At 38.2% G+C, this 24,332-nt stretch overlaps 1 protein-coding gene across 2 annotated transcripts in view; it reads right to left on the bottom strand.

Moving 5' to 3' along the window:
* Window positions 1-24,332, bottom strand: part of LOC134536131 (E3 ubiquitin-protein ligase sina-like) — a 932,635-nt gene that overhangs the window by 52,141 nt on the left and 856,162 nt on the right. The window lies entirely within an intron of this gene.

The raw sequence follows: 24,332 nt of genomic DNA, 5'->3' as shown, positions 1-24,332 counted from the left end.
TAATTTTGCGTCACTGGGATGATTTTGATATTTCGAATTTTGTACTTACGCCCTTTCAAAAATATCTGCTTTTATCTTTGAAGTGAAACTTATTTGCAATTATCTAGTGTTTGGCTTTTTTAATACACATCTACAGCTTTATTTCGAGCTTTAGCACACTTTACCTACAACATGTGAGGAATTCCACTGTCTAAATTAGATACTGAAAAACACCCCAATCCCCCTTTCCAACACATGTAAGTTGAATTACACTTTATATTCAAGATCATACGAATATTACGGTCTACATCCAGCAGTTGTTTCAATTATTTAAAATATTAATTTTTTTGTATTTCATTTAATCTTTATTTTTACTTTGTAATTTTACAGAATTCTACGTTAAATTTTTTACAAGTGTATTTGCAACATGAGAACGCATTAATTTGCTCGTTACCAAGACTTTACACATCTTTGGTGAATTCCTTCTGAAAGACTCGCTTAAAAAAAAACAAAAACACATCCACAAATTTATTTTAAGCAATAGATTTTACCTCACAATGCCAACAGCACTGTCTACGAAACAAATATTCCACATCAAATTTAACTATCATTTCTTGAAGGGAAAATTTATTCACCAGTTTGTAGTCAGAAGTATAATGTACCTACTAAAATTTAGAATTTTAACACTATTTTATGGATCCGTATGGGAAAATAAGCTCTCGCCACCAATTTTGATGCGACATCGTGACAAATAATTAATTACCCATGTTAAAACGAAAACGCATGGCACCAGCAACAAATATTTAGTTACACAGCTAAAAAAATAATCATATAACAATGTTATTAAAATATGACGAAGTACATAAGAATAAGCTCAAACCCCGTTGTGTTGCCCTTACTAGATGCCAGCAAGTCGGGTGGCGCCCGGCGCTACCCGCCTATCCTTGCAGCACGGCAGGGGTCAACCTGATCCGCACGCCGAGAAATCGTTTCTTGCATGACTAGGCGCACAGGCTTCGGCCTGAGACGCACCTAGTTTTTAATTAGGTTAGGGAAAAAAAAAATATTCCCATAGCGACCAAAGAAGTTTCACTTCAAAAAGATTGCTTGTTTATGGAATTCCCTGTCACCTATTTAATTAATTCCCGGAATTTTTTCGAACAACCTCTAGCTATACATGCAAATTAACAAATGGTAAATCGAAGAATCATTCGTCTGGAAAGGAATATGCTGCTGCTGTTTCGAACTCCTCCGGGAGATGTTCTTGAAGTGAATCCCTGGAGCCACCCTTGCGGGCACGAACCACGCCCCCCCCCCCTCCCTATTTATTACCGACCCCCACCTCCCCAACCCCGGACCTAAGGGTTCTCTTCTCGCCGATCGAGAAACGCGAGACGCTGTCCTTTTGTGGCCGGCGGGGGGAAATATCTCGTTTACGTGGGTAACCATATTGTCTCGTGATTACGATGGAAATTTGTTGCGCGGAGCGACGCGTCCGTGACGGGATTTGATAGGGGCTTCGCTCATGGACCGGGGAGGGGGAGGGGGGGGGGAAGTCCCTCCTCCGTCGCCAGCCCATGCCAACCGCAAAGACAGGACCGAGGGGTGGAATGGGTTGTGGTAACGCTGGATAATTTAATTTCTCGACGCTACCCCTCCCTTTACAAATCCTCGTGAAATTCGCCACACCTCACTTGCGCGTTTCCTCCCACAAACAACCCCTCTCCACCCCCCCGGATATTTTAATACATAATTTCCCCCCCTTTCTTCCTGCTTATTCTTTTATTTTTATTTTTTCGCGCAGCTGGGAAAATACGAAGCAGCTTCTTCTGGAAACTAAACACGCTGTGCGCCAATATCCTCCTGCGAGAAGAGAAAGAAAATAACTTCTTTCTTCACGCAATTAAAAAAACTCAAGTGAAGTGCCTCGAGAAGAAAGAACTTCAAGTATCTTTCAAAGTATTTCACGAGCGTGATATAATTTTTTTTAAGAACCCTTTTTTTTCTTTCATGAATCAATCAAGTACATAACTCTCGACATTAAATAATATAATGTAAACGTCCTTGGACTTTTTGTATATTTGTATAGACATCTGTTCATAGTTAAAAAGAGCGAAGCTGAATCTAGATATTTTTGTGTCAAAAAATAACAAGAATATAATATTGTTGAAATAATTTTGGTGGAAAATAATTAGAACCCATTCAAACACAAAATGTTCATCTTCGTATTAAAACATTTTCAAAATAATACCAAAAACCTAAAATAATTTTAATGTTTTCTTTAGTGCAGCTTATGATCCCAAAAAATTATTTTTAACACATAATGTTAATAGGAGTGTATATATTACTTGTATTTGAAAAATAATAATCTCACACAACGCTTGTTTTCTCTGTATGAATAATTTTTTCCATTAACACTTACAATCCTGTCCACCAATTTTTTATCATCGTTAAAAAATTATTTTCACTGTTAAAACATACACATAAACAATTAAACTTGTATAGTTTGAATGTAATAAGAAATCTTGAGCGGTTTTTGAAAGGCGAATTAACTAACACCTGAAGTTTTGTGACCCATCCAGTTTAGCAAATAAAACAATTTAGCAAAGTAAATTTACAGTTAATCTATGGTTAAAATGACTTCGTAAATTATCATAGTTAAAAAAAGTAAATGCGGTGTTGTTTATTTCCGGATGTTTCCTCAGAGAGAATTTTTTTTGACGGCTTGGGAAAGCTTCTATATAATAATATAAATAAATAATAAAAAAAATTAATTTAGGCGTTTTTATTTATTGACTTACCAAATTGCAAGCCGAACTTTTTTCCAGCCTAACCAGGCAGGCCCTTCCTACAAAAATAATAAAGACACACTAAATAGCGAAGGGACATTTCAGACAAACGCAGGCAATATCTCTTCTCATGTATCCGAGAAACGCAGAAATCCAAATAACTATTTTTTTTGTGTCTTCCAAAATAATTCTTACCGCACATTGCACAACTATCTAAACTAATGGTCATCAATTCTGTACTATTTAACACTTCAAGACACAATTTTTGGAGAGTGCAAAGGAATCACATCTCTACTCGATACAGTATAGTGATCAAGAAATTAATATTAAAAATAATTGTATTATGAACAAATCTAAATATTCCACACAGTGCAGACTGCTGACATAAGCCCAATGGTCCTGAAATATGACGTGAAATGAATCTGTATCACAAAGCATGCCTGGAAAACAGCCTGGCAACGTCTTCCACGTTTCACACAATCCGGGAATGTACCGTTGGTCCAGAGCACCCTATGAAATTTGGGATGATGACATTCCAGCACATCCCATGACCACCGTCGTGTGTGTACATTGGATTAACAAGAAATCTTAATGATTACCTGGATAATCACTGCAATTTTATTCATGCCCGTAAAATAATCGTACGCTTCTCTTGCCAAAATAAACACTATTTGATTTATTTCCAACAAACTGTACAGTAATTCTCCTTCAATAACCTATATGCTTGGATCCAAGCATGTCCTAAAAACGACTTGTATTGAATTTAAAACTAAACACATAAAAGAGACGGACTGACATACAAACATCCCTTTATTTTAATTTTATTTAATAAATTTCAGTTTTATTTAATATACTACAATAAGTTAGTGTATTTATTTAATGTTTTAAGTGTAGACCATTGTGAGATTTAACAATAATTTAATTTTTCTCTTCCAAATTCTCGTTACTGTGAGTTTGTTCATTAAGAATAAATACATTTTAAATTAGTAAAAATAATAGTACTGCTGTACTGTCGATTCATTTTATATATTCAACAAAAATTTTTTTTTTGCAAATTAATATCCAGTGGAAAAAACACGTTGCCAAATTAGCAAATCGTCCGTGGTTTATAGTCTTTACAGAAATTTTGATACAAATAATAGCTATAAAACTTTGTTGTTTGAGACCTTTTAAATCTGATTCTTTATGTCTTAAAGGTTTACACCGCATTGGAAGAATCTGACCGAAAAATAACAAAGATCACAGACAAAGTATACTTTACTTTACGTTGTAATGAAATTACACAATTGTATATTTGAATTATTTTACAACCAAATTAAACTCATATTATGGAAATTTTTTAACAATAAAAAATTATAATATTAGTCATATGAATTTCTTATTTTTCACATTTATTCTAGTTGTCATTATGGATTCAGTGTAGCTTATTTAATTTTCAAGAGCACGCAGAAACAATAAAATATAAAAACAACTGCAAAAGAGTTGAATAATTACATTAGTTAACTAAGTGCATTTTTTAAAAGTAAACTTATGAAGGGGGATAGAGATGTTACTATTCACACAATCTTGCTCAGGACAGTTTCACAGTCTGCTTCAGCAACGGTAATGGTCGTCTCTATGCGTTCTGAACAGACGGTGTTCAACCTCTCACTGTTATGGTTGTTTCAATTGCAGCACTGCCCTTAGCGGCCGGAGCACGCCACTTGTTCCCGGAGTGACGTCACTCCAGCGCTACATTTCAGTTTACGGCCCTGGGGGGTTTACGAGGCCGGGCAATAAACACTGCTTACGGGAAATAACGCCATCAAACGCGGGAGCTCGCACACGGCGACTTCGTAACCTGCGGTTGGAATGGAGTCGTTGCCAGCACAACGAGTTTACAGATAACAGAAACTCTTATTCTCGAAGGCGAGCTGTGTTACACAAAACAGTCCTAACATGGCCTGAACGTCCACATGGCAAGCTGATGTAACTATCGGCATTAGCCTGAATCGTCTAGGTTTGTGGGGCTCCAACCAAAAGTAAACTGGCCTTATTAAGTAATTACCATCTTTACTCACTCCGTATCAAACCACGCTTTTTTTAAAAAAAAATAGAATCCAAAATGTTTATCGGGTAACGATTTGTAATATGTTTTAGAACAACATGTTTTAATACGTATTATGCTTTTTATCTTCTCACGATAACAAATTTAATAGATATCCATGCCAACATGATTGTAGCGCCACAGATTATCTGAAAACTCGAAATCAATTTTTTTAAAGCTATATCTCTCTGCATCCGTTTTCGCTTGGGACGCTATTACTTAAGTTTACAACATATACAAATATATAAAGAAAAATTTACTTTTATATTTTTATATCATATCTTTTAAAGACTGTATGTGTACTTTAAAATGCTCTGAGTAGTTAGAATGCAGAATACCTGGAGTTGTCTTGCGAGCAAGCACACAACATTTTAGATGGTGCACACTTAAAATCATATAAGGCAAGAAGCTAATTAAGTTATACGGCACACACACACACCTTAAGTCAAATTTTTCTCACACTTTGGTTAACAAGTCCGGCGTAATGGAATCAATAGCCTCTTCAATTTTGTGTCTCAAATCTGGCAAATCATCAGGTAGCGGCGGAACGTAGACATTATTTTTTATAAAGCCCCGAAGGTTTTAAATCCATATGGCGTTATGTCAGGTGAACTTGGAGGCCAACGAAAAAGAGCTATGTCGTCTCGAACATTTTGACTAATCCAACAGTCAGGGACTTCGACGTTCAACCACTCTCGTACAAAGAGGTTCCAATAGGGAAGGGCTCCGTCCTGCTGCCAAATAAAGTTTACAGGTTTACCCTCTGCTAATTGGAGAAAGAGCCAGTCTTTCGCGCTGCAAACGACCAAAAAAAAAAAAAAAAAAAACAGAGCATGCGCTTATCTAAAACTGTTTCAGCTCTTCTTTAATTGTGACTTTCAACCAACTTTTTATAACTCTTACAGCTGATACTATTAAATTTTAAAACTGGGACAGATTATTTTATGGGCATACTGTATTATCGACAGTGATCGATCAACCAAATACAAATAAATTATACCTATATTGAATTATTCAATTATTCTAATACCCACATCAAAGTAAAGTAAGCGTGTATTATCTGTAGGAATGTGTTCGGAAACGTGTAAGTTCTTAGAATGTTTCACTTGTAATTAAAAAAAAAGAATATTTTGGAAACTACTAAATTTTTATTTGCCTATGTCCGCTGCTTGCTTACAATGGACTCGGAGTCACTCGATTTCCAGCCTTTGTACTCACAGATTGGCTTGTCTTGTGGTGTCTGGCCGCGTCAAGTCCGAAGAAAATAAATATCCCCAGCTTTTAGGTCCACATCGCAGTCACGTGACGATGCAAAGTCCGCCGAAACGCCGGAGAAAAGATTTCTTCCTAAATCTATGCGCCTCAAAGCACCACAAAGCCAACCCGATTCAGACAAGAGGCCGCGAATAACCTACGGAATTACTGATCACTTGCTATTCTAAGACAGGGTCATCGATGACTGTTGTCGCTTCGAGGTGGGAGTCCGTCGGTTCGATCCCTGCTTCCCGGAATGAGTTGAAGTTCAAAAGGGGGCTTAGGACGAGTTTATAAACAACGCAAGAACATCACAGTTGTTTATAAAGCACGAACGTCTTAAGACGTCACAAACCCTAAAACTGTAAAACACTAGAAAACGAATTTTTCCCCCCAGGGGGAATTGTTTGATTATTCATATTTATAATGAATGCAAAGTAAACTGTCAATAATTTAATAATTAAAAAAAATGTTATTTTCTTTGACTAAGTGAAAATTTAACAATTATAAACATGATGTATATAATAAAAAGAACATCGTGGTATTCTATGCACATAACGTCTACGTCTTTAAAAGTGTTCGTAACACATCTCCTTAAATATGGCCGTCGGAAACTCAAGCCAAAAACGCAACAAGTTAGAAGTTGGCAGATTCTCGCGTCACATTTTTTTTCGTCTTGCGTAGTTTATAAACGGGTACGTGAAGACGTCGTTATTGAATTTTTTTGCGTCTTGAGTTTCTGGCGTAGCGTATGAATCCGGCTAAAACTCTTGTAACATGCCAAGTGTAACGATTTGATTGCCAACATGCCAGTTTACTTTATTCTCACCATTAAACAACGTTATTCCAATAAAATAAATAAATCCATCAATTATATACGTATTCCTCGGAATCAAGTTTTGGCAATAGTTGAAATTTCAATTCGTCAGTTTATGTAAACCAAGTTGATACTCTTAAGTTGTTCAGAGTCCACCGAATTAGCATTAAGACTTGGTTTCAAATCCATATTGATTTTTTTCCTTTATGTTATTACGTACCTCATTGTGTTTAACGTTCTGCCACAGATATACACTTAGTGGAAACCATGGGTGTGAAAAGGCGCAAGTCTTCGTAACTAAACCCATTATATTACACTTTGTGTACAACTATTAAAAAAATCTTTGTGGCAGAAGAGCAAATGCAAGGAAGGTATGGTTAAAATTTTAGAAACAGCTATTAAAAAAAGAAGTGAGATTCGAGAAATCGAAATAAAAAATTGGTTGTCTGTAATGTCGGTTTACGGACTATAGTTTAAGTAGTATAGGAATGGGGCTACTGGGACTGGGTTCTGGGTGTGGAGCTGTGTGTCCGATCCGCCATCTTGGATTTGTGACGTCACGGCGGCAAAAATTCCTCAAAATTCCTCAAAAATGACTCAAAATGACTCAAAAATTCCCGTTTTAAGAAAAAATTTCCCGTTTTCGAGGGAAAAATTCCCGTTTCGAGGGAAAATTTCCCGTTTTATTCCTCAAAAATCCCAACGGCTAGAAATGTCCTGATAGAGGCTTAAGCATCCTTAACTCAAGCCTCAGTTAAGCCTCTATCAGGATGTGACCTTGACCTTTGACCTTGACCTTGACCTCGGCGGCCATTTTGGATCCGCCATTTTGGATGACGTCATTGTGTTCTAGAAAATTCCGGTGATGTGTTTTCCGCCATATTGGATGATGACGTCACCGTTGCATTTTCCGTTACGGCCGCCATCTTTAACTTTTTTATTTATTATCCGATTTTAATGAATTTTTTTTAAAAAATATAAAAAAAATTCAAATAAAAAATTTTTAATAAAATACTTATAAAAAATATACTTTTACGACACGGAGGTCAGAGTCCTCGGTTCGAACCCGGTGAGGGCAAAAAATTTAAAAATGGCGACCGATCCTTCCCCCGCGGTGGCTGCAGGCATACTGACTCCCACCACTTTTTTTCAAAGCATATATATCGTCAGGTAGTATGACGTCATGTCCGCCATCTTGTCCTCGTATGATGGAAGCCATCATCAGTATATCGTCGGCGAGAGTGCGCTGACGCCATGTTAGTTTAATTCTTATCCGCTAGAGTGCAGTAATCATTTATTATTGCTGTGACACCCGACATCTTGTCATTTGGCCGCCATCTTGAAAATCCGTAATTATTTAGCTAGAAATTCGGGAAAAATTCCAAAATTCATTAAATAAATTTATAATCTATATACTGATTGATTAGGTCGACTAAGGTCCTTGGTACGATCTAGGACGATGCAAAAAAATATAACATCAATTTAACATAATAGTAACAGGTTCGAGGAATTAAACACCACAAGTTCTTTTACAAACATAATATTTATTACATAATTTCTATTCTACTACAGGATCATTTGCGAAAGCCAGCAATCTTATAATCATTTAGTTCCGCAGCGGTGTGAAATGACTAATTCTTAGCTCCAATCGGTTTATACTAGACAGAGTCCAGCCAGAACCTTTACAGACATAGTCCATCTCTTCTTGACAGAGTTTCTGGATACCATTTTTAACAGTTTGCTTCACATCGTTAGAACTGTAAATTACTGCAGCCGATGTCTTGAATGCACACTTCTTCACTTTGTCATCGAACGGATATGGCTTTCCATATATACAGTCCAACCACAAGTTATATTTCAAAGGTCCGTTTGTTGCTACATCATCAGTAAGCTGATTGATTATGTCCTCTCTGATATCATCAAGAAAATTACAAATGTCTTTCGACTCACCTAACGTATTTAAATAATAGTAGTCCTTCAATGTTCCACGAAATGCAGACTGCGCCAAGTAGAAGCCATTATCGTTCACTTGTAATGCGCCGAACACAGTCTTAGGTTTATTTTCCTGTTCAGACGTCATACCAATCGGTTGCTGCACATCGGTTTTCTTGCTTGTACGCTCACGAGCCTTCAACCTAAACCGAGGAGTCGAAATTTCTGCAGGTAGTTCAGCAGTAGGCACACGGACTTCACCTTTACAGTTTTTCGCATGTCGTCGCAAATTATCAATTCGAGTAAACCATTCATGACACTCATCACATCGAAACTTCATGCGAGATGGATTCTTCGTGCATTTGCTCCGCTCATGTCTTCGTGCATCATGGGAAAATGCGAACGACGTATCACAGTAGCTGCAAGGATACCGTGGTGATGAAGACGATCCTTTCAGACCCGATCCAGATACAGGCGTTGCAACAGTAGTACCATCTCCAGGCATACTCTTATGCACATCGACGCATCGTTGTTGTGACGAAACCTTTACTTTCTGCCGCACAGCAGGACCTTTGCATGCCTTCATGTGCGTTTTCATATTATCTTTTCTGGCAAACTGCTTATGACATTTCTCACAAACAAACATTTTACGATATAGGTTCTTGGCACATTCTCTATTCTCATGTCGTCGAGCATTGCTGTTGTTTGAGAAAATTTTGTTGCAGTAACAGAACCGATGTTCGTTAGTTGTTGTCGATTCGGCATCCATTGAAGTCTCCATTGATGGTGAACCAGCGTTCGCCGAGTTTCCCTGCACATCCAGCTCAGTAGTCATTAAGCTATCTTCTGCTGGTGGTATCACATCTGCTGAAATCTCCTCCAATGTTGACGCCGTCGTTGCCAACGGGATCTGCACCTTCTCCATCGTAGCTGTCGTCAAGGTTCCCGTAGACGATGGTACAACCTCCGAGTTCGACGTTAAAGACGGTAAAGATGCCATCGAGGTCTCAAGAACAGCTAATTGACACGACTTATGCACCAGAAAAAACAAATTAGGTGATCCTTACACCGCCGACGTCAGTAACAAACTGAGCGTCCTGCTGTCTAGGACTCGCTTATATACATGCACCGTATGGAATAATACGCTAGTCAAATCAAGAACCATTTACAATAATACTAGAGCCAAATCTACAAATTAAAAAAGAGGATCATTTGATCGAAAAAAATATCGATCCCTCCAATATACGCCAGGTTCCAAGAGCTACAATTCACGTCATCAGATCCATCTACATTTTGCTCCTATGCTTCAATTGACCATTAGCTGCAAGTGCTCCAACAGCTCCATCAGCTTCAACACGTAATGTACGCAATGTACGCGCAATACATGCAATTTACACGCAATAAATGTAATGATTACACAGTACACACAGGAAACGGAACGTACACACACAGTACACACAGGAAACGGAATGTACACACAGTACACACAGGAAACTAAACGGAAACACAGTACACACAGGAAACTAAACGGACACACAGTACACACAGGAAACGGAACGTACACACAGTACACACAGGAAACTAAACGTACACACAGTACACACAGGAAACGGAACGTACACACAGTACACACAGGAAACGGAACGTACACACAGTACACACAGAAAACGGAACGTACACACAGTGCACACAGAAAATGGAACGTACACACAGTGCACACAGGAAACTGAACGTACACACAGTACACACAGGAAACGGAACGTACACACAGTGCACACAGGAAACTGAACGTACACACAGTACACACAGGAAACGGAACGTACACACAGTACACACAGGAAACGTAATGATCACACATACAGTAGCGGAAACACACAGGCTTAGTTGGAAATCAGAATACAAGAAATAAAAAACATTAAATTTTTACTTTCAATATTTTATTACTTCTCAACATTACACAAATACAAGTAAAAGAAGCCATTATTGTATGTAGCCAGCTTTCCTCAGTTCTTTGAGTATGAAGGATATTTCTTTGATGCACGGATAGTTTCCTGCACAAAGCGAGCCATGTAGAAGTCTTAGCCAGTCAACCAATATGTTTGGATCTTTCCATGATGTGTAATCAATCTCTTCTACCACCATCTTACTTGCTTGTTTATTATAAATACTTTTAATATCACAATCATCCCAGTGATCATAATAAGCATTATCAGATTTATTTATTATAACACGACGTTTCCATCGTTTCGGTCTCAGGACATCGCCACATTCTTCGATCTTGTCAGCTCTAGGTGCTTCATCACAGTCTATGCCTTTGTCAACAGCCTCAGAGTCACTGTAACAATCACTGTAGAAGACATCCTCTTCACCCAGATTACCGTATGAATTCGCTATCGATGATGTCGAAGTGTCTTCATCGTCTTCATGCTTCCTTTTTAGGAGTCCATCATTTTTACAAAGAATGGAGGATCTACTGAATAAAGGCTTGAATGTATTCTCACTTTTCACGGTGTTGATACTTCCATTAGTTTCAGTCTTCCCGAAGCCATTAGCATCCTTCAATTTATGTTCTTCCTCACGATCGGGTGAGCTAATACCATCACGCTCAGGACAAGGGAAATTATTGTCATAATGCAGATCACTCTTCTTTAGTCTAGTGGATCCATCGGTGTCCTCTATGCCGTGAGTAGTCTTGACTTTACATGTTCTACCATGTCTTTTTAAGCTGTCAATTCGTGTTAACAACCTGCTACAACGATTACAGCTTAACATGTTGCGTAGTGGGTTTCTAGCACAATCATTCTCCTCATGACGTCTAGCATTCCTTCTCATGACAAAATCCTTGCCACAGTATCTACAGCGGCTTCCTTCCGATTCAGCTAAAGATAACAAACCACGATCCATGGTAGCTTCTGTGACTAATGTTAGATACAAACTGTCAGTTTTCTCCAATTGGAACCATTTCTTAAATAGAGTTTTTGAAATATTTCATCAGCGAGAGTTAAGTTATCTAATGCAAAGCAAATTGATGCAAGTAGTTCCGGCTGTCGTCAACAGATGGCGCCACGTGTTGCTTGCAGGTAAATAATATATATTTCATTAATGTGGGATGCGGAACGCTCACTATCGATCGCAAAGGGAGGTTGGCTTCGATAGTATCCAAGGAGAAAAAAGTTCGTCCTTCCTGCTAGTGCTTCTCAGATTTCTCACGGTCCACAATCTTGGATTACGACGACACAGCGGCCATATTGGATGGGTGTGACCTTGATCTTTGACCGAAACCGCAGGAATGATCGCAAGCACACGGATTAACCATCAAAATATAGATAAGAATAATCAGGAGCACACAGAGAAAACCATCATAATATTGGCAAGAATAATCAGGAGCACACGGAAAAAACCGCCACAAGTTTTCTTTGATATCATTAAAATACAAAAAAAAATTAATAAAAAATAAAAACGAAAAAAATTCAAACATTCTGGCTTGTACTATAACTCTATCTTTGCTCAACAATGAGAAGTTCACAAGCTAGCAGAATGTTGGATACTATCGAAGCCAACCTCCCTTTGCGATCGATAGTGAGCGTTCCGCATCCCACATTAATGAAATATATATTATTTACCTGCAAGCAACACGTGGCGCCATCTGTTGACGACAGCCGGAACTACTTGCATCAATTTGCTTTGCATTAGATAACTTAACTCTCGCTGATGAAATATTTCAAAAACTCTATTTAAGAAATGGTTCCAATTGGAGAAAACTGACAGTTTTATCTAACATTAGTCACAGAAGCTATCATGGATCGTGGTTTGTTATCTATAGCTGAATCGGAAGGAAGCCGCTGTAGATACTGTGGCAAGGATTTTGTCATGAGAAGGAATGCTAGACGTCATGAGGAGAATGATTGTGCTAGAAACCCACTACGCAACATGTTAAGCTGTAATCGTTGTAGCAGGTTGTTAACACGAATTGACAGCTTAAAAAGACATGGTAGAACATGTAAAGTCAAGACTACTCACGGCATAGAGGACACCGATGGATCCACTAGACTAAAGAAGAGTGATCTGCATTATGACAATAATTTCCCTTGTCCTGAGCGTGATGGTATTAGCTCACCCGATCGTGAGGAAGAACATAAATTGAAGGATGCTAATGGCTTCGGGAAGACTGAAACTAATGGAAGTATCAACACCGTGAAAAGTGAGAATACATTCAAGCCTTTATTCAGTAGATCCTCCATTCTTTGTAAAAATGATGGACTCCTAAAAAGGAAGCATGAAGACGATGAAGACACTTCGACATCATCGATAGCGAATTCATACGGTAATCTGGGTGAAGAGGATGTCTTCTACAGTGATTGTTACAGTGACTCTGAGGCTGTTGACAAAGGCATAGACTGTGATGAAGCACCTAGAGCTGACAAGATCGAAGAATGTGGCGATGTCCTGAGACCGAAACGATGGAAACGTCGTGTTATAATAAATAAATCTGATAATGCTTATTATGATCACTGGGATGATTGTGATATTAAAAGTATTTATAATAAACAAGCAAGTAAGATGGTGGTAGAAGAGATTGATTACACATCATGGAAAGATCCAAACATATTGGTTGACTGGCTAAGACTTCTACATGGCTCGCTTTGTGCAGGAAACTATCCGTGCATCAAAGAAATATCCTTCATACTCAAAGAACTGAGGAAAGCTGGCTACATACAATAATGGCTTCTTTTACTTGTATTTGTGTAATGTTGAGAAGTAATAAAATATTGAAAGTAAAAATTTAATGTTTTTTATTTCTTGTATTCTGATTTCCAACTAAGCCTGTGTGTTTCCGCTACTGTATGTGTGATCATTACGTTTCCTGTGTGTACTGTGTGTACGTTCCGTTTCCTGTGTGTACTGTGTGTACGTTCAGTTTCCTGTGTGCACTGTGTGTACGTTCCGTTTTCTGTGTGCACTGTGTGTACGTTCCGTTTTCTGTGTGTACTGTGTGTACGTTCCGTTTCCTGTGTGTACTGTGTGTACGTTCCGTTTCCTGTGTGTACTGTGTGTACGTTTAGTTTCCTGTGTGTACGTTCCGTTTCCTGTGTGTACTGTGTAATCATTACATTTATTGCGTGTAAATTGCATGTATTGCGCGTACATTGCGTACATTACGTGTTGAAGCTGATGGAGCTGTTGGAGCACTTGCAGCTAATGGTCAATTGAAGCATAGGAGCAAAATGTAGATGGATATGATGACGTGAATTGTAGCTCTTGGAACCTGGCGTATATTGGAGAGATCGATATTTTTTTCGATCAAATGATCCTCTTTTTTAATTTGTAGATTTGACTCTAGTATTATTGTAAATGGTTCTTGATTTGACTAGCGTATTATTCCATACGGTGCATGTATATAAGCGAGTCCTAGACAGCAGGACGCTCAGTTTGTTACTGACGTCGGCGGTGTAAGGATCACCTAATTTGTTTTTTCTGGTGCATAAGTCGTGTCAATTAGCTGTTCTTGAGACCTCGATGGCATCTTTACCGTCTTTAACGTCGAACTCGGAGGTTGTACCATCGTCTACGGGAACCTTGACGACAGCTACGATGGAGAAGGTGCAGATCCCGTTGGCAACGACGGCGTCAACATTGGAGGAGATTTCAGCAGATGTGATACCACCAGCAGAAGATAGCTTAATGACTACTGAGCTGGATGTGCAGGGAAACTCGGCGAACGCTGGTTCACCATCAATGGAGACTTCAATGGATGCCGAATCGACAACAACTAACGAACATCGGTGCTGTTACTGCAACAAGATTTTCTCAAACAACAGCAATGCTCGACGACATGAGAATAGAGAATGTGCCAAGAACCTATATCGTAAAATGTTTGTTTGTGAGAAATGTCATAAGCAGTTTGCCAGAAAAGATAATATGAAAACGCACATGAAGGCATGCAAAGGTCCTGCTGTGCGGCAGAAAGTAAAGGTTTCGTCACAACAACGATGCGTCGATGTGCATAAGAGTATGCCTGGAGATGGTACTACTGTTGCAACGCCTGTATCTGGATCGGGTCTGAAAGGATCGTCTTCATCACCACGGTATCCTTGCAGCTACTGTGATACGTCGTTCGCATTTTCCCATGATGCACGAAGACATGAGCGGAGCAAATGCACGAAGAATCCATCTCGCATGAAGTTTCGATGTGATGAGTGTCATGAATGGTTTACTCGAATTGATAATTTGCGACGACATGCGAAAAACTGTAAAGGTGAAGTCCGTGTGCCTACTGCTGAACTACCTGCAGAAATTTCGACTCCTCGGTTTATGTTGAAGGCTCGTGAGCGTACAAGCTAGAAAACCGATGTGCAGCAACCGATTGGTATGACGTCTGAACAGGAAAATAAACCTAAGACTGTGTTCGGCGCATTACAAGTGAACGATAATGGCTTCTACTTGGCGCAGTCTGCATTTCGTGGAACATTGAAGGACTACTATTATTTAAATACGTTAGGTGAGTCGAAAGACATTTGTAATTTTCTTGATGATATCAGAGAGGACATAATCAATCAGCTTACTGATGATGTAGCAACAAACGGACCTTTGAAATATAACTTGTGGTTGGACTGTATATATGGAAAGCCATATCCGTTCGATGACAAAGTGAAGAAGTGTGCATTCAAGACATCGGCTGCAGTAATTTACAGTTCTAACGATGTGAAGCAAACTGTTAAAAATGGTATCCAGAAACTCTGTCAAGAAGAGATGGACTATGTCTGTAAAGGTTCTGGCTGGACTCTGTCTAGTATAAACCGATTGGAGCTAAGAATTAGTCATTTCACACCGCTGCGGAACTAAATGATTATAAGATTGCTGGCTTTCGCAAATGATCCTGTAGTAGAATAGAAATTATGTAATAAATATTATGTTTGTAAAAGAACTTGTGGTGTTTAATTCCTCGAACCTGTTACTATTATGTTAAATTGATGTTATATTTTTTTGCATCGTCCTAGATCGTACCAAGGACCTTAGTCGACCTAATCAATCAGTATATAGATTATAAATTTATTTAATGAATTTTGGAATTTTTCCCGAATTTCTAGCTAAATAATTACGGATTTTCAAGATGGCGGCCAAATGACAAGATGTCGGGTGTCACAGCAATAATAAATGATTACTGCACTCTAGCGGATAAGAATTAAACTAACATGGCGTCAGCGCACTCTCGCCGACGATATACTGATGATGGCTTCCATCATACGAGGACAAGATGGCGGACATGACGTCATACTACCAGACGATATATATGCTTTGAAAAAAAGTGGTGGGAGTCAGTATGCCTGCAGCCACCGCGGGGGAAGGATCGGTCGCCATTTTTAAATTTTTTGCCCTCACCGGGTTCGAACCGAGGACTCTGACCTCCGTGTCGTAAAAGTATATTTTTTATAAGTATTTTATTAAAAATTTTTTATTTGAATTTTTTTTATATTTTTTAAAAAAAATTCATTAAAATCGGATAATAAATAAAAAAGTTAAAGATGGCGGCCGTAACGGAAAATGCAACGGTGACGTCATCATCCAATATGGCGGAAAACACATCACCGGAATTTTCTAGAACACAATGACGTCATCCAAAATGGCGGATCCAAAATGGCCGCCGAGGTCAAGGTCAAGGTCAAAGGTCAAGGTCACATCCTGATAGAGGCTTAACTGAGGCTTGAGTTAAGGATGCTTAAGCCTCTATCAGGACATTTCTAGCCGTTGGGATTTTTGAGGAATAAAACGGGAAATTTTCCCTCGAAACGGGAATTTTTCCCTCGAAAACGGGAAATTTTTTCTTAAAACGGGAATTTTTGAGTCATTTTGAGTCATTTTTGAGGAATTTTGAGGAATTTTTGCCGCCGTGACGTCACAAATCCAAGATGGCGGATCGGACACACAGCTCCACACCCAGAACCCAGTCCCAGTAGCCCCATTCCTATACTAGTAGTTTAACGTGACAACGTCATAACAAAACATTGATGAAATGATTGCATACTTTTTTGAATAAAATTGAATCATTTTTATTGAATTAACACTATTTTGTATGGATACAAAGGAGTGAAATGAAATCTACAATTTAATTGATAAATTTACTTTTATTTGCACTCATTAATTCAAATATGTTTATTATTTTAAAGAACAGATTATTTTAACTATAACTTGTATACATGTTTGCTATTTAACTTCTTCCAATCTGTGTTATTCTGTTAAGGATAGGACTATGATAGGAAAAGTAGGAAACGAATGGGAGTGTTTCAAGTTTAATGTGCCTCGAAAAAGTCAAATCGATGTTTGTTCCAATCGATTGGAAGAGAGATAGATGCGGCGCAAGCGTACAATGAGCGTAACGGGACACATTTTCGTGCGTGCAGCCGGCGTTCATAGATTTATTAGACGTTGCCACGTCAAAAATTTAGATATATTTAAGATTCAATGCAGTTAAAATTTGTGATGTTGTAAAAAAGTACCACGAGAATCGACAAACAGTGTCCAGCCTGAGGCAAGGGCGTATGTGGATGGAATGGGGCTGACATTCACAGGAGCAGGCTGCCCTATCCGAGGTAGAATGCATGAGGGGGTATGAATTGGTGCAGAAAACGGGAGTACCGCGAGAAAACACACATGCCATGGTATCGTCCGACACATATCAGAGTTCTACTCCGCCGGGGATCGAACCCCGGTCACCGGGGGGGGGGGGGAGGGTGGAGGGGGTGAATGTTCTAACCACTCGACCGCCGCGTCTCTTATTGTTGTAAAAAAGGAATATTCATTAATTTTAAAATATAGTTTAAGCAATCTGGTTCTAGTGTGCTCGGAGATATAACACCTTGGTCGTGTTTCACACCACCAACTGATACACCTGTGATTGATATATCACGTAGCACCGGTGCGATATATATACCGTCCGAAAATATGTGTTCACCACTCAAAGGTTACCGTCAGAAAGTCATCAATAGTCGGGGTTTAACGAAAAAAAACTTTTGTGTTCGTAATGACGCAGCTTCTTCATGCGATAGTCTTCACGAGCCTCCATGTCCAGTGTCGCAGAGTGTGTGCTCATAACCAGCCCGCCGGCCGGTCATGAGAATGGGTGAAGTGGTTGGATAGGCGTCCACCGGAATTAGATGGAGGGTGGGCGCCAGCAGGACTGATAAGGTCTTTAGGGTTGTCTAGTTTGATGATAGTCCCTGTTGGGTTGAAGGAGGGGGGATGCTGGGATGGGTAGCGTCTGCCTCTCCTCATAGCTGAGTCTTTAACAGCTTTCCCGACTACGATTAAACGACGTATCCGTTTACCGCCCCCCCCCCCTCACGGCCACCAGGGCGACAAGGACATCATGCCTGAGAGCGCTGAGTCACAAAACAAAAAGGGGGAGGAAATTACAGTATGTGGTTTCTCATTCTGCTCTCTATGTCTGAGGTGGAGAACAATCAATCAGAAATGGAAATAATTTTAGTTGAAGTACAACATCCTGTCCGATCCGATGAGAACAAATGTGACTTGATGAAGACACGGCTATGGATATGGATATTGAAATATTTTTTTTTTTTTAGGAATCTTAATATTATTTTAATCTAGACGTTTTGGAAATGAGGTACAGACGAAATTTCGGTACGAGGAGCATGAGCCAAGATAAAGAAACCGGAGAAACAGGGGAACCCATACAGCAAACCAGCCGTTAAGGGGCCCGCCTACCTGGGCACACATACGGTGTGCAGAGCTTCAGGAAAAACAATGCGATTTCAAAACTACTCAAGATATCCGAGTGGGGCCTATTTACGAATAGCATTTAAGCGTTCGCTGAGGACCGAAAAGTACTTTTAATTTCAGATTAAGTTTTTAAACTGTATTTTTACAAGCGTTAAAATGCCTAAAACGCGTGTTTTCAGAGTAATTTTTAGGCATAAAACAATCAGTACATATTCTTGAAAGCACTTAAGGGGCTTGCATAACACCTTTATCTTCATTTCTCCGCCATATAATATTACGGTCACCGCTCAAATTTCACAGTTATCCTGTGACGACGAGACGAATGCGCGCCAGTTCAGAGACTTGCGCTTAGAGGCTATACCGCGCTGGAAATACCAGCGAGCGTCGCGCTTATCATCCCGCCTCACTAACACACATACACCCCTGACGAGGCGGGCCCCTTAAGGGCTACCCGGGCACACACACGGTGCGCAGAGCTTCAGGAAAAAAAAAACGCGATTTCAAAACTACTCGAAATATTCGAGTGGGGTCTGCTTACGAAAAAAAAAAAAAAGTAATAGACATAGCACAGTTTAAAATTTCGCGAAATTGTAATGCTACCCTTTCACAACTTCGTGTAATGCCTTATAGTTTCTCAATCACTGCGGATTAAGTTGGCAAACCACGGAACTTTAAAACCAACAAACTCGCACAACTGGCTGATATTTACCCGTTCGGTAACGATCGCAGTAAAACCAGAGTACTGAACCTCTTATATATCCTTTTTTTTTTGCACTTCCGATACACGACGGACGAAAAACCGGAACGTCTGTAAGATGCTGAATGAAGAGTCTCTGAGGCCCGTCTGCCCTCAAAGGAGGCCTCTCACCCACTAAGGCTCGGTCATTACATCTCCTTATCACTGCTATTATGTGAAGGACTTTTCTGAATTCGTACAACGATAACTCTCCTGCAATTAATGTTTCGTTCCAAAGTTTCTCAACATATATTTACAAAATCTCTCTCTGTCTCTGTCTGTCTCTCTCTCTCTCTCTCTCTCTCTCTCTCTCTCTATATATATATATATATATATATATATATATATAATACACACACACACATCTGAGATGATGAACTCCGACACAGTTTAACCAATCGTCATGAAAGCTGGCACATCAAATTTTTTTTCATGGAGAAGGTTAAAATGCTATCCATTTTTTGTAACTTCCCACTAGGTGGCAGAAACTTCTATAGCGTTCAATCGATCGTCATGGGAAAATTCATTTTTATAACAGAAAATCATAGGACATAGACGTGCAAAAAGCGAGTGTGTGTCATTTCCTTATGTCCGACACACGGTCATATAGTAAGGACTGGCAACTTCCAATCTTTCTCCTTGGTGAGACCCGTCCGCTTAGTGGAGCTCGCGGCGGCCAGCGAAATAACGGCGCTAGTGACAGTTCAGTTTTGAACTCCGTCAATAGATGGCGTTGCCTTGAATTTTAAAAGCTCTATCGTTTGGTGCGTCCTTCACGTCTTGCAACACCATGATTGTAAATAGGCGAGAAAGTTTTCATAAATACTATCACGTACGTGACTACTTACACCAAATGAATATATTATGAAAATATTTTTGTGCAAGAGAGGTATTGGGTGGAAAATTTTCAAATAGCCCTTAAATAACTGTAACTACGAAAAATTGAAAATATAATGTAGCGCGAGTGAGAGTCTTAAGAATTTTAATACTACATCGTAAAGCCCCCAGAAACATTAAAAACACACCATTGTAGGAATTTTTTAAACTTATAATAATACTAAAAAGTAGAGATTTCCTTTTGTACAAAACGAAAATATAATTTCTATTAAATTCGGAAATTCGGGAGCTACAGATGCTTAGTTTTTATTTAAATGAGCACCTTAATCATCCAGTACAATAATTTGCTAATATTTTGAACATCGTACGTCGGTAGACGCAAAAACATATCTAAACGATACAGGCTGACCCGAAAAACAGAGCACGTTTGTGTGCAGAGACTCAACTAGTTCGATACACATTCAAGAGGGCCCCTGTTGGAGATTAAAAAAGTTTCGCGAGAGTTTTTTTTAATCACATTCACGCAATTTAACCAAGTGCGGGAACAACAAATTTTCTAAAAAAAAAAAAAAAAAAAAAAAAATCTCGAGGAAAAAAATCTCTCTCTGAGCGGAAAACTTCAGAAACTTTAAAACCGGTCGTACAAACTACAAAACTTGTCGCATATTCCGCATAGCAGGAAACTGAGAGGTAAAAGAAATACATTTATCGAAGACGTGCTGCAAACAAGTTTTGTTCTCAATGAATTATGCAGAGTTGATTTTTATTTAGCACCATCCATTAAATTTAAACAAAAGTTGCTGGGTATGAGTAATACACCAAAACATTCCAGAAACAAGGACTATTGAAAAAAAGAGAAACAAAAATTGACATATGCACATTCCTTAGTAGAAAATTAATTTATTATGAACAAAGATACTAAATTTACAACTAATATTTTAGTAATTTGCATTAGTGGAATATATACTTGTAAAATATATTAATAATATTTACATTCTTGCGTATAATTTATTATTTTGGGTTTAAATTGACCGATGTTGGAGTGTTTAAGGAGACTAACTACCAACCCACCATTCCAGTAAAGAAATTATCTTATAACGAACTTTCGCCAACATAAAATTAACTACATGGTCTCTCTTTACTCATTCTTTGCACCAAACTTGTCGCATGTGTTCACAGTTTTTTTTTGTTGCCATATCACGAGAAGGTTGGATGAAGTTGGGTAAGAATCATGTAAGTTAATCTTATCTAAATTCAACATTGGTCCCTCAAATCACATGAACCACCTCTTGAAAAATTAATTTGCCAAAAATTTCCAATGACATTTAAGATTGCAAAATGGAAAATGAGTGACTGGTAACTCTTTAATCACTCTAATTACCAAAAAAATGTTTCGCAACAAAGCTGTGATATAGATACAATACAGGCAGACTTTGATTCAGTTGTTTTCTTTGGATCGTGATATGACGCATTTCCTAAACGACAGGTGTTATAATCAGGTTTATTTTATCACACAGTAAGGCTATAGTTACAGGAGCGATAGGTACTAACTTATTCATACAGACATACTTCAGCAAGGACAAGGGATAACTGTATTATAACTCTGTCAGCATGACTTGTTCAATTCCTAAGATATACCTCATTTTGAATTTTTATTGTATATGAACATATTTTTTTAATATTTTGTGTGGGAATTATCTTACGCTATAATTATACTATTAATGCACAAATATTTTATAATAATTATTAAAAGAAAAAGAAATGTATTTATTTCATACCATAAAGTATGATGTCCACTAGAATGTAGGTTCACCTTAACCCACACATTCAAGGTATGATAAATTACATTGTATTACTGAGATATTAATTTATCACTTCAGTGGACAAATAGACTGAAAGGGTTGATATTTTTCTCTCTCATGTCCACTTTGTTGTTTAACCACGGGGTAGATTGAGTAGTCTAATTGCGCAGGCATTGTTTTGCGGCCACGAACAACAGTTACGACAAAAAACACGTGTCGTGAAAGACGTATTGTATTGTATTGTGTAATAGCACAACATCCGATAGAGTTTTAATATAACACTTAATTCATGCTTCGTAACTAAAAGTTAAATAATAAAATAACTTTATATATTTCAAACCAAAATCTGAGGTTTGTAAAGAAATTATAAAAGTACGCAAAAGCACGACCCACTGTACATTTTCAATAACTTCGAAAGTTTTCTTAGCAGTCTTTGTTATGTTGTTACGTAAATCTGTTTACCTCATATTTAGTCTACGTGTGACACTATTATACTTACACGCGGGTATTCCAAACTAAAAAAGCACATGAACATGTCTCTGTAATGTAATTTTAAAAAAAACCTTTGCATGGCGAAGGTAAATCAGTCGAATAGGAATATTTTGAAACTTAGATGCATGACTTCACGTCTTACTGAAAATGTTTTATTGAAATAGGTAGCAATTAAATTGTTTTCCCTCATTTTTTACACACTAAGAACTATTTTTACATTCAATATCTTACAATAATACTACATTGTCAAAAAGTTGACAAAATTGGACAATTGGACACTTTAGAATAATGGTGAGGTAGACTGATTTTCGTCTTTTGTGCACGTGTCCACATCATTGGCTTATGATTTTCCCACTTTACTGCCAAAGTTCTATATAGTATTTTAGAGCACTAGCAATGTCCCAACTGCATGCGCAACGAGATTATGCTTTCGTCGGTTCTGATGGCAAATATGTGAGGACCACGCATTCCCGACACACGTACAGTGTGTAGAGCTATAGAAAAAAAAAACACAGACTATAAAAAACTGCTCCCGATATCTGTGTAGTGCCTGTTGACAGAAAACATTTAAGAATGTTTGAAACCAAGATGGCGTCTTTCGAATCCTATCTCTCCCCGGTAAAGAGTATTCGAAAACAACTGCTTTGTGGATTTCATTGGTCCATTCTAGGAATTTTTAGACACAAAACACCCGAATGATGAGCACAGTTATTGTCACCACAGAGAAAACTCCGATTCGAATCACGAGAATTTTTTACAGTTCGGAATGCAGCCTAGATATGTTACACAGAGCGCAACAACGTAACAAATGGACTTAATAACACCGTCCAATATTTACAGTACCAACCCCGCCGTCATAAATTCTCCCCGAAATAGAATCCCGAGAGACCTAAAGTTCACGCCATTTCGGGAGTTTCATTTAATCAACGTCAACACGTCCGAAATAAATCTTATCTACGATATCTGTTAAATTATTTCCTCCAGTTTGGGGAAAAGCTTAATATCTAAAAGGTCATCTCAGGGTTATGCCAGTCACAGAAACATGTTGTTTTTGAATTGCGAGCTAAAAAAATGTTATAGAAATTATTTTCTTTGAAATATTTATTTCTTTGAGAAGAGCTGTTGGTATTGTGGTTAATATTTATGAATTTAAAATGTCATTTTCTGTGTTTAATGTCTGGTAAAACAATAGTAAATGGCTATGGAATATTAATTAATTTAATATAATTTTAAATAATAATAATAAGGAATGACATACAAGTAATGGTTTACATTGAACTGTGTGTTTAAAGGCAAAGTGGTGAATTACTTAATTTTTTTCACTAGACGATGCCTGCGAACTAACTACGTCAGAACTATCACTTAACTGACTAGAACAAAAGTCAATAGTTGTGGGTGCCGTTAAAAAAAAAAAAGTAGCTTTTTTGCTCTCGTGACGTTATGAGCAAGGCCATGTTGTTTCACGTCAGAAGCGCATCGTCCCATTCTTTATAACTTGGAACGGAATGGTACGTTCCTAGTTTATATCATTATTTACCCTATTTCCAAGATCAAAGTGAATTCAGAACCACTCGCAACCAGAGTAACGCATGCGTTGATACATTCATAATTACCTCGTTTGCGACATGACATAAAAAAAAACAAATAAATAAAATAGAAGTAAATACAAATAAGGTAGATTTATGGTTTTTTGGTTGTCATTGATAATGAAGACGGCACTTCAGTGTTGCAGTTTCTGTTTTTTTATGATTTACTAGTTGCAGTACCCGGCGTTGCCCGGGCTGACCACAAGGTGATATATTGTCCGCGAGTAAGAGCAAAATGGATAGCGCTATACGACAGTGTGGTGGACATAGAGAAATGACACACA

This window comes from Bacillus rossius, chromosome 10, assembly GCF_032445375.1.
Source record: "Bacillus rossius redtenbacheri isolate Brsri chromosome 10, Brsri_v3, whole genome shotgun sequence".
NCBI lineage: Eukaryota > Metazoa > Arthropoda > Insecta > Phasmatodea > Bacillidae > Bacillus > Bacillus rossius.
This window is presented reverse-complemented; position numbering and strand designations above follow the sequence as displayed.